Genomic DNA, 12,179 nt, shown 5'->3' with positions numbered 1-12,179 from the left:
ATTGTATGTTTTATGAATATGTACCAATAAAGTTGATTAAAAATGAAGAAAAATGCAAATAATAATTATATGTGAAAAATAGGTTCATTCTCACAAATAAAGGCTTGCACTGTATATAAAAAAGTATTCCATTTCAACTGATATTTGCAGAGATTTTTATAAAAAATGGTACTGCCCTCTGTTGTGAAAACTTCTGCATTTATATCTTATCTGGAGGACAATTTGGCTGTTAATTCATACTGAAGAACTTAATAAAATCCTCTACCACAATAATTCCATTTTAAGGGCTTATTCTAAGGAAATATTGAAGATATTCAGAAATAAATGGTGGCAGTTACATTTAACAAAACTTGATGTGCAAAAATAAAATCTTAATGAATAACAATAGAATTGATTAAATTCCATTGTGTCCATACAATGGAACCCTATTCAGGCATTAAAAATTATGCAATAAAAGTGTATTCAGAGGTATAGAATTATGTTCATATTTATTTCTCAGTAAAAATGGCAGGACAACAACATCCCCAAATGAATGCCTGGACACAGACCAAGGTAAATTCCCTTCAAGCTAAGGGGGAAAAAGAAACCAAATGAAGGTACAGACTATAGGAACATGTGAATCTATTACGTCAGGGGATCCCCAAAGAAGAGATTGATGGTTTGCCCATGAGGGAAATTCTCTCTCACTATCACAAAATAAGAAAGTCACAAACCTAAAAATCTGGCCATAATAGGGAGGTTCCCTATTCAGCTTTGCCATTTACTCTGTGTAAAATAGGAGTAAGACCTGGAAAAAGACCTAGACCCTCTTGCTGAGGTCTGTGAAGTTGGGACTGGTGTGGATTCAACACCTGCACACCACGTTTCTACTCTGAACTTATCCCCTTCCAGAACAAGCAAGACTAGGGCAGAGGCCAAAGTCCCGCTTCCTCAAGGAGGGCCAGAGGCCTTACGCACTGGTCAAGGTGTGTTGTGGACTTGATGGCAACCAAGTTGTCAAACTCCTTCAGTCCTTTTTAACTCTAAGGACAATCTACATTATTGATGGGAAACACCTATCGGTACAAAAAAACAAAAAACAAAAAAAACCCACTTTAAGTGGATTTGAAAGTAAACCTCAGATTGGACAATGGATTGGTGTAATTTTTAGGTGGGTCCTTTTTTTTTTTTTTTGGTAGGTGACAGACTTTTTTTAAAATAATTTTATTTTTTTTAATTCATTTTTAAAAAGTATTACATTAAAAAAATATGAGGTCCCCATTCACCCCCACCGCCCCCACCCCACCACTACCCCCACAGCAACACTCTCCCCCATCATCATGACACATCCATTGCATTTGGTGAGTACATCTCTGGGCATCACTGCACCTCATGGTCAATGGTCTACTTCATAACCCATACTCTCCCACGTTCCATCCAGTGGGCCATGGGAGGATCTACAATGTCCGGTAATTGTCCCTGCAGCACCACCCAAGACAACTCCAAGTCCCGAAAATGCCTCCACATCTCAACTCTTCCTCCCATTCCCTGCACCCAGCAGCCACCATGGCCACTTTTTCCACACCAATGCCACATTTTCTCAATTACTAACCACAATAGTTCATAAATAGAATATCAGTAAGTCCACTCTAATCCTTACTGTATTCCTCCATCCTATGGACCTTGGATTGGTTGTGTCCATTGTTGTGTGTAGGTGGGTCCTTTTAAGCCAATACATACACACATACGGTTGAAATTGACATTCTTGAATAGATTATGGGAATAGATGTGTTAAGTATGTGCGTTCTTCTCTTGATTGTAAGGGATGTTCCCAATGGAGAAATGCCCCAATTAGAAGAGAGGTAGTGGGAAGGGTGGAAAACCTGAAACCCATCCACTTCTCTCAACTCTGCCATGTGGTATCAGTAAAGCAGTGTAGGATATTAGGGAAATGGAGGGTGGAAGGGAAGATCATTGTCCTGAGTAAATAATTAGTAGAGACTGTACATGCTTAAGAAAACCATCCAACAGACTGTGCAGACAACCCTTCCACTTCCACAACAGGGTTGGTTACCCTGTTGAGCCTGTTGAACTATTGATGTCAGTGACTGATAATTATGCAGACTGGGGCCTGTGGCAAAAAGATGTGGCTTCCAGGCTATGGCCCTCCATGGCACTTGCCTGACAACACCAGTTGGTATACCCCATTTGAGACATGATTACTGCCTTGTTATTGATTGTGGTGGGCACTGAGAAAGTAACAAAGTCAAAGCAAGTGTTGTTATGACCTGACATTCTTACCATGGGGTGGGTCAAAAGTTACCACACCAACAAGGTGGGTATTACCTGACAAACATCCCCTATTATGTGACAATGGTATGTCCAGGAAAGAAGTAAATTGGTGTTAGGGGAATCTCACAGTTAGGTGAAAAAGTGGCTACTCACCCTCAAGATGTGCTGACTCAGATATGGAGTCTGTGCCAACACCTCAGGTTTCTTGGGGACTTTGGTACAATGAGATTCCTGAGATGCTTGGCCTGGTTAACAGATGGAACAACCAAGGAGAAGCCCAAAAGATGAACTGGGGCATTGATGATATGCAACCCAGTTTTAGAAAACTGTCTAAAACAAGGTGTGCAGAAGGGAACTCTCATCAGTGGGTAGACGTGAGAGCTATGGTATTTGCCACGAGAGAGAATCCTCTCCTGAAAGGATCTTGTTGCATTTTCCCTAACTCATGGCTGGGCAGGTTGGTGTCTGAGAGCAGGATGACAGGATGAGCAAGTCTCAGCCTCTGTGGAAAAAAACATAATGACAGCAGATCATACAAGAGCCATGACTCCTGTTCATGAACCCTGTGGATGCCTATGAAAAAGGTCTCTTCAGAGATGAAGTTCAATGGCATCAACAGCCAGCCATTGCTGCAGCATCCAGGTAAGGAGCACAACTACCTGGATATACCTCACGCAGGACAAGGTAATCCATCTCTAATTCAAGACTTGGCCCAAAAATGAGGCCTAGTGAGTCTAACACGTGAGGCCAAGGAAGCCTGGCAAATGTGCCCAGACAGCCAGCTACCCAGTCCAGTAAAGGAAAGTTTGGAGAACATAGTCAGGGCTACTGGACCTGGCCTGGCCAATAGACCACATAGGCCCACCAACTTCCTCTCAAGGGTACTGGTAGGCACTGACTGCAGTAAACACCTTTTCAGAATATGGCACAGCTCTCCCCTCCACATACCAGTTGAGGGTTGCACTATTCAAGGACCCTTGGAATGGGCTATGCTATATGGTTTCGATTTCCCGAACACATCCAAAAAAAAAACATGGATATGGAGATAACTTTATAGCAAACAGTACCCAGCAATGGGCAGCTTTGTGGCTCATTTGCTGACCATTTCATGCCCAGATCATACCCAGGCAGCAGCCATTGAAAAACCGAATAGACTCTTAAAAAGAGAATCAGAAAGAGATAACAACCAAACCTCACCTTCCAGTGGCTCACACACTTAAAATCAGTTTGTAATATAAATGTGGCAGTTCCTAGAAGGGTATACCCCATTTCAATATAATGTTTAATGATGAGGAGGAAGCATATTGTCTTAAGAGACCCAAGCAATATAATTAACTCTTCTCAGACTATCATCTTTCTTCCAATGACTAACCCTGGGAAATTCTAACTTGGTGCTTCTTTTATCCCCTGGCTATGCTTGCTGGCCTGGGACAATCGAGGATATTGGAGATAATGATCATGACAACCTCACTGGTAGAGCCTAACATGGCCCACACATATGACCTGCCACTGCACCTCGCAGCTCTCCGCCCCATCCCCCAATTAAGCAACTAATTGAACATCATTTTATTCTGCTAAGTGTTCTTCAGCTCTCGCTAAACAGGTGGTCTACAACTGCAGGAAAATGTCTGTTTCCAGAAATGGGGAGGCTTAAGCTGAATCAGCCCAGATGGCTGCATTCCTTGTTACAGCAACTCTGGGAGGAGTTGGCGTTGCCTTACCCAATAGCAGTACTTTACGGGGTTCTCAACCTTAAGCATACATTAGACTCTCTGGAGGACTTGTTAATATACAGGTTGTTGGGCCACAACCCCAAAGATTCAGATTGGAGTGGGCTGAGAGTGTATTTCTAACCAACAACAAGGTGAAGTTGATGCTCTGGTCAGCAGAACACATTGTGAGGAACCCAGCATTGGAACCCTGCCTTTTTTTTTTTTTTTTTTTTTTTTTAAGTGTTTCACTCCTCTGGAGCTCACTCATTTTATTACAGGATGACTTATAAATTAAGGCACTCCCACATTGAGTGCAGGCATAGAATTTCTCACACGTGATTTCTCTGGTTTTCCTATCAGTTAAAGTTTTAAAAAGGACCCGCCACTTCCGATATATTTTTATTGTGATTTTTCTCATATAGTATAACACTGGTTGAGCTCCTAAAGGCTTTCCTACATAGACGACATTCATATGAAACGTCTCCTGCATGAATTTCTTTAATTTAACTGAAGTAGTATGAGTGACTAAAGGCACTTTCATATTGAGTAAAAAAACTGTTTTTTCAATACGTGAGTCCTCTGGTGTATTTGAAGGTTAAATCTATGGCTGAGCTTCTTCCTTATTCAAAACCTTTGTAGTATGAGTTCTCTCATTCCATCTAAGGTCAGAATATTGACTGAATCTTTCCCACACAGATGTTCTAGGATGGAGCAAGGTATATAAGGAAGAAACTACCAAGCCAAGGAGTAAAAATGCAGGACACATATATTGGTAAGTGTGGGAGGACTGGAGAAGAGGGCAAAGGGACTGCTGAAGGAACTGTTAATGCTGAACACGGGGCTGTGGAAAGAGCAGAGCAATTCCTGCCTGTGGGACATCAGGCCTTCACCCTGGGAGATCGGGGAAGAGGGTGGGGCCATTAATCCTTAACTCTTGTCCGCAGGGCATCTGGTCAATTTAACCCAGACTTCTGCCACCAATTTCATCTTGACCTCTGGACTATGAAGATGCTAATCAAAGAAGTCTCAGAAACCTCCCAATAGCCGCTGACTGAAGAAAGGATCAGCCGCCACTATGGATAGCAGAACATGATTAACTTTCTGGACGCTGGTGGTGTTTGGGAATCACCCTATTATTTTTGGCTTCTCTTGAAAATTTTTTCAAAGATTGTTCTAAAATCTTCAGCATGGGTGGTAATAAACAATCATATTGTTTGGACATCTGTGGGCTGGTCAAGGCAGGGTATGTCCTGTTGCTAACACCTCTTACCGTGCCTGGGTTCACGACGTATTTCACTGTCTTGCAGATGGAGAACCTGGCTATGGTCTCTCCTCCCACTGGGCTTGATCAGCCTGCTGGGAGTCATAGTCATGGTCACTTGCCTCTGCTATTGCCTCAGACACACAGGATGAATTTGGTACAAGATTCTATCAGTACAATTAAGTAGACTATCTGATGGGGGTGGTCTATGCTCCCGGGAATTCTTACTTGAATAGGTGAAAGATCGGTGTGGAATTGTAGGGGAATGGCTCCACCGTGGTGCTCAGGCAACCCTGTATATTCCCACAAGGAAAAGTCTTCAAGTGCAGCGATTGAGTCTTGGCAGCTTATGGTCTCCTCTGGGGACACCAGAGGAAGGGCAGCTGGTAGGAGCGGCTGTGCGCCCACCTCCCCTCATCCCTCCAGCTCCCCAGGAGGCTGTCATAAGACAATTCCTCATGGCCTCCCAGGATCTGATGAGGGGTGGAGGTTTCTGCCCTAGCACCCTCAAAACAAAGCTGCAGAATGTAAAATAGCTTCACCACCTTCTAGGACTAGCTCCTCAGCAACAGGGTATGCCACAACTCTCCTTGCAGCCAATGACCCCATCTGTTTTGGTGTCACCCTTTGGTGTGTAGGACAAGGATCATGGGGAGTTTGGCTTATACATCTTTTTGTTGTCTATGTAAATAATAAACTGTCAAAATATAAAAGTGTCTCAGTATCTCTTTACTGGTTAAGTCAGGCTTTGCTCTTGGCTTTTCCTGTATGTGAGAGCTTGATAACTCCTCATTACTTAAACAAGGGAATTGCACTACTGGTTGATCCCAATGGTGCATGGTGGAGGCCCATATGTTAATGGTTGACAACCCAAGGCTCCGTCTGGAGGTTATTACCCAAATTGTAGGTATAGTGCCTGGAATGCATGGACAGGTCTCTTGGCAAGAGTTTATGACTGGAGATGTGGCCTAGGTTGGGGCTAGGAGAGATGAAATCCTATGTAATATATTGTGCTTGACAAAAGTGCCAAATCTGGAGCAAGATGCCTGCCAATGTCTGCAAGGCCTCAGGTTTCCTGGGTTCCTCTCTTCTCAGGGCTCATTTCTCTCCAGCCTCAGCTCCTCTGATGGCTCTACAAGGTCAGCTATAGACTATGAGGCAAACAGTTTCTTTCTCTTCCTTGGGCCTCTCCTGTGTCCAGGTGACTCTTCTATCCTTCCTCATGTATCTGCTTCTCTACGTGGATCAAAACTTCTTCTGTTCTCCTTCTCTGTATCTTTACTTCCCCAGGCTCCACATCAAAACTCCAACTTCAAAACTGCAACCTCCCTTCTCTGCAGTGCAGTTTCTCTGTCAGTCCCTGCCCACCAAAGGGGTGGGATTCAATGTCCTACTGATGTGACACAATCAAAGCCCTAATCATAATTTAATCATGCCCAGAGGAACAGATCAGTTTACAAACATAATCCAATATCTATTTTTGGAATTCAGAAAACAATGCCAAACTGTCACAATGGACATCTGGGTTATTTCCATCTTGTAGCAATTGTGAATAATGTCACTAGGAACATCAGCATGAAGATGTCTGTTAGTGCCATTGCTCTAAGTTCTCCTGGGTATATACCTAGTAATGGTATTGCCAAGTTACATGGTAGATCTATATCTAACTTTCTTAGGAACTCCAACAGACTTCCACAATGGTTTACCATTCTACATTCCCATCAACAGTGGGCATTCCTACGTTTCCATAACCTTTCCAACACGTGTATTTTTCTGGGTTTTTTTTTTTATAGTGTCTGTTCTGAAGGTGTGTAATGATATCTCACTGTAGCTTTGATTTGCATTTCCCTAATAGCAAGTGATGTTGAACATTTTTTTATGTGCTTATTTTGCCATTTGTATTTCTTCTTTGGACAAATGTCTATGCAGGTCTTTTGTCCATTTTTTCATTGGGCCATTTGTCTTTTTATTGTTGAGATGTATGATCTCTATACATCACAGATATTAGACCTTTATTACATGTGTGATTTCCAAGTATTTTCTTCCATAAGTAGGCTGCCTTTTCACCCTCTTCACAGGGTTTTTTAAGGTGCAGAAATGTTTAATTTTGAGGAGGTCACATTTATTTATTTTTTCTTTTGTTTTATGCTTTGAGTGTAAGGTTTGAGAGACCCCCCCCCACCTATTATCAGGTCTGATAGAGGTTTCCCTGAATTATATTCTAGGAGTTTTATAGTCCTCACTTTTATGTTTAGGACTTTGAACCATTTGGAGATGATTCTTGTACAGATTCTTGTACCATTTTTTAAAAAGACTGTTCTGTCCTATACAAATGGACTTAGTAGGCTTATCAAAAATCAGGGTGTGGCTCAAGCAGTTGAACACCCATTTCCCACACGGGATGTCCCAGGTTCAGGCCCTTGTGCCTCCTAAAAAAAAAAATCAGTTGAGCATAGAGGTGAGAGTCTATGTCTCAACACTCAATTTGAATCCACTGATCAATTTTCAATCAGATAAAGTAGATACAACACCAGGTATTGGTTCCTCTGAGGGCTACAGAGACCCACAGTTTCTATGGTCATGGCAGATGGAGTTAAGTGCCATCTCAGTTGGCCCTACTTTGGAGTTTGTGTTTCTGGAGCTGGACTCAGGTGGGATCTTTGTCCACAAGCCTCTCCTGTTACTTTTAACGGATTTATAGTTGGTGCTGGGGTTTACTGTATACCCAGGGGACCTGAATCTCTGGACTGACCATGTGGTAGCCAGGCCCTGAGCCTTAGCAGACTTGCAACTCCTACACTCTGGTTTATTGGACTTACCTGACTCAGCTAACATGGAGGTGAAGAAGGTCAACCACCACACCAGGGAGCCACGAGTGCCTACAACTGAAGGTAGGAGAATTGCATCCAGCACCCATGTGGAATCTAAGCCCCCTCTTGATATAGATGTGGAGTGGACATAACCATTCCAAGGTCCACAGAATGGAGGAATAGAATATGGATGAGAGTGGACTTACTGATATTCTATTCATGAACTATTGTTATTAGTAATCGAAGAAAATGTGGCATTGGTGTGGAGAAAGTGGCCATGGTGGCTGCTGGGTGTGGGGAATAGGAGAAAGAGATGTGATGTGGGGGCATTTTCAGGACTTGGAGTTGTCCTGGGTGGTGCTGCAGGGACAGTTACCGGACATTGTATGTCCTCCCATGGCCCACTGAGTGGACTGTGGGAGAGTGGGCTATGATCTGGACCATTGACCATGATGTGCAGCGGTGCTCAGAGATGTATTCACCAAGTGCAATGAAAGTCTCATGATGATGGAGGAGGTTGTTGTTATGGGGGGAGGAGTGTGGTGATGGGGGTGGGGGGTATATGGGGATCTCATATTTTTAAAATGTAATATTAAAAAAATAAATCAAGAGAAACCCCCCCCCAAATATAACCACAATATTATTAAGTAAAATTAACTATAAAATTTTTTAAAAATTTCAATTTTTATGCCAATACCATGCTGTTCTGACTACTGTAGCTTTGTAATAGACTTCAAGGTCAGAATGCATGAGTCCTCTGAGTTTGCTCTTCTTTTTTGGATGCTTTTGGCTATTCAGGACCCCTTTCCCTTCCAAATAAATTTGGTATTTGACTTTTCTATTTCTGTAACTAGGCTGTTGGAATTTGGTTGGTATTGCATTGAATCAATAAATCAATTTTGGTAGAATTGACATCATGAGAGTTTAGTCTTCCAATCCATGAACATGGAATGTCCTTCTATAGTTTAGGTGTTCTTTGGTTTCTTTTAGCAGTGTTTTGTCATTTTCTAATACAGATCCTTTACATCTGTATTAGATTTAGTATTAAATTAATTTCTACATATTTGAGTTTTTTTGTTGCTGTTGTAAATGGAATTATTTTTTATTTCCTCCTCAGCTTTCTCATTACTAATCTATAAAATGTTGATTTTTGCATGTTGACCTTGTATCTTGCCTATTTGCTAAACCCATTTATTGTCTCTAACAGCTTTGTTATAGATATTTCAGAATATTCTAAATACAGGATCATGACATCTGCAAATAGAGTTTAACCTCCTCTTTTCCAATTTGGATACATTTTATTGCTTTTTCTTGCTTAATTGCTCTAGCTAGAACTTTTAGAACAACATTGAATAAGAGTGTTGACAGTGGGCATTCTTGTCTTGTTCCTGAGCTTGCAGGAAAGGCTTTCAGATTCTCCCCATTGGGTACAATTTTGGCTGTGGGATTTTCATATATGCCCTTTATTACATTGAAGAACTTAGCCTCTATATCAAACATTTAAAGTGTTTTTTTTTTTTAATGAAGAAAGATGCTGGATTTTGTCAAATGCATTTTCTACATCAATCAAGATGATCATGTGTTGTTTTTTTCCCTCCGATTTCTTGATGCGGTATATTCTGGTAAATGATTTTCTTATGTTTTTTTAAAATTATTTATTTATTTTTTTAAATTACATTATGAAAAATATGAGGTCCCATTCAACCCCACCGCCCCCCGCCCCCCACTCCCCCCACAGCAACACTCTCTCCCATCATCATGACACATCCATTGCACCTGGTAAGTTCATCTCTGAGCATCACTGCACCCCATAGTCAATGGTCCACATCATAGCCCAGACTCTCTCACGTTCCATCCAGTGGGCCCTGGGGGGATCTATAATGTCCTGTAATTGTCCGTGAAGCACTACCCAGGGCAACTCCACGTCCCGAAAACGTCTCCACATCTCATCTCTTCCTCCCGTTCCCCACACACAGCAGCCACCATGGCTACCGTTCCCACACCCATTCCACATTTTCTCTGTGGACATTGGATTGGTTGTGTCCATTGCACATCTATGTCAAGTGAGGGCTTAGATTCCATATGGGTACTGGATGCACTCCTCCCGCTTCCAGTTGTAGACACTCTAGGCTCCATGTTGTGGTGGTTGACCTTCTTCAACTCCATGTTAGCTGAGTGGAGTAAGTCCAATAAATCAAAGTGTAGGAGCTGAAGTCTGTTGAGGCTCTGGGCCTGGGTGTCATATTATCAGTCCAGAGATTCAAATCCCCTACATATATCTTAAACCCAGCACAGACTACAATTCCAATAAAGTAGCATGCAAGTCTTGTGAAAAGAGATCCCCTCTGAGTCCAATTCCATCACGCAGAAACACCAGGTCCAAAGAAGGGCTATCTGTCATGGCAGTGAACCCTTCTGCCATGACCATAGAACCCGTGGGTCTCTTTATCCCTCAAAAGAACCAATACCTGGGGTTGTATCTACCTTATCTGTCTCTTAGACTCTGTTCAGTTGTACATAGGGGTATTCCTTCTGACAACCTCCAGACTCTTTTTTAGAGACTCACAGCCTTATAATCTCATTTCTCCTTTCCATTTCCCCCTTACATTAGGTCAAACATCTTCCCGAAGCCATGTTATTATATGTAGACAGGTATATTCTGCTGTTCCGCATTGAATCTTTAATTCAAGGTCATTTTATAGTTGCTTCTTCAGCTGGTATGTGGTAGTGATCCCTTGGTGCCAGGGAGGCTCATCCCTGGGTGTCATGTCCCACGCTGGGGGGAATGCATCGCATCTACACGCTGAGTTTGGCTGTGAGAGTGGCCACATTTGAGTAACATGCAGGCTGTCAGGAGGAAACCCCCAGGCACAATGCTACTCTAGGCCTTGTTCTTATTGCAGGTGTATAGGCTCAAAAGCGTAACCATTAGTATCATGAGCCCACTGTTGGGCCCTCCTTCATTCCTGGTTCTTGCCGTTGCACCTGGAGGATTGCCGCTGCTCTCCCAGGGCCCACAACAGTGACCCCCCGGCCAGGAGCCCAGTGCCCCCCCAGCTGTTGTTTTTGTTTCCACTATGAGTATATATAGACATTACCATATACCCTGGGCATATGCCCTGTATAACTCCCTGTCAACCATATATATCCTGTCAATAACATCCCATATCAGTATTCCTCCGCTGCCATTGTTGAACCACTCTGTGATCCAAAACTTCCCGTAAAGTGAATCCCAACATAATGTCAGCTTCAGAAGAGTCTTAGATCACTGAAATTCATATATACAATATACAGTATTTCCCCAGATCCACCATAAAACCTTTTCCCTTGCACAGCAATAATCTTTTAACTTATTCATATCATATTTCCTGAAACTGATGTACAGATTCCAACACTATAGTTTTCAAACAAGGTGACATTTGTGCTTACTATGTGGTCCATACTTTAGGCTGTACAGTTTTCTAAATTTTTTAGTTATCCTATGTTTTGTCTTATGGTTTTCATTATTAGTCTGTCGTCCCCTATATGTTTTTGGTGTAATATTAGCTGTTTTATATTCATCCTCGTGTACTCTCACATAACTCCTCTTTTGCCCCCTTATTTACCTTTGTTCCATCCATTCCACATCCATTTTCCCCTCCCCTTAGGGCCCACAACGCCTGCCAATCTAATACCCTGGGAGCCGTCCTTTCTCACGAGAGATACAGTTCTCTCTATTCGACGGCATTAGTGATTTTCTTATGTTGAACCACCCTTGCATATCAGTAATAAAATCCACTTGATCATGGTGTATAATTCTTTTAATATGCTGTTGGATTTGATATGCAAGTATTTTGTTGAGAAATTTTGCAAGTATGTTCATTAGCGAGATTGGTCTATCTATTTGGCTTTGGTATTAGAGTGATGCTGACTTCATAAAATGTGTTAGGTAATTTCACCTCCTTTTCTTTTCTTTTTTTTTTTTTTTTTTTGAAGAGTTTAAATGGGATTGGTACTAATTCTCCTTAAAATATGTGGTAGAATTCACCTGTGAAGTCATCTGGTCCTGGACTCTTCTTTTTTGGAACATATTTTATTCAATCTCTTTACTTGTGATTGGTTTGTTGCATTCCTACAGTTTTGTAT

Source organism: Dasypus novemcinctus, chromosome 7, assembly GCF_030445035.2.
Source record: "Dasypus novemcinctus isolate mDasNov1 chromosome 7, mDasNov1.1.hap2, whole genome shotgun sequence".
Classification (NCBI taxonomy): domain Eukaryota; kingdom Metazoa; phylum Chordata; class Mammalia; order Cingulata; family Dasypodidae; genus Dasypus; species Dasypus novemcinctus.
Note: the sequence above shows the minus strand (reverse complement) of the source record.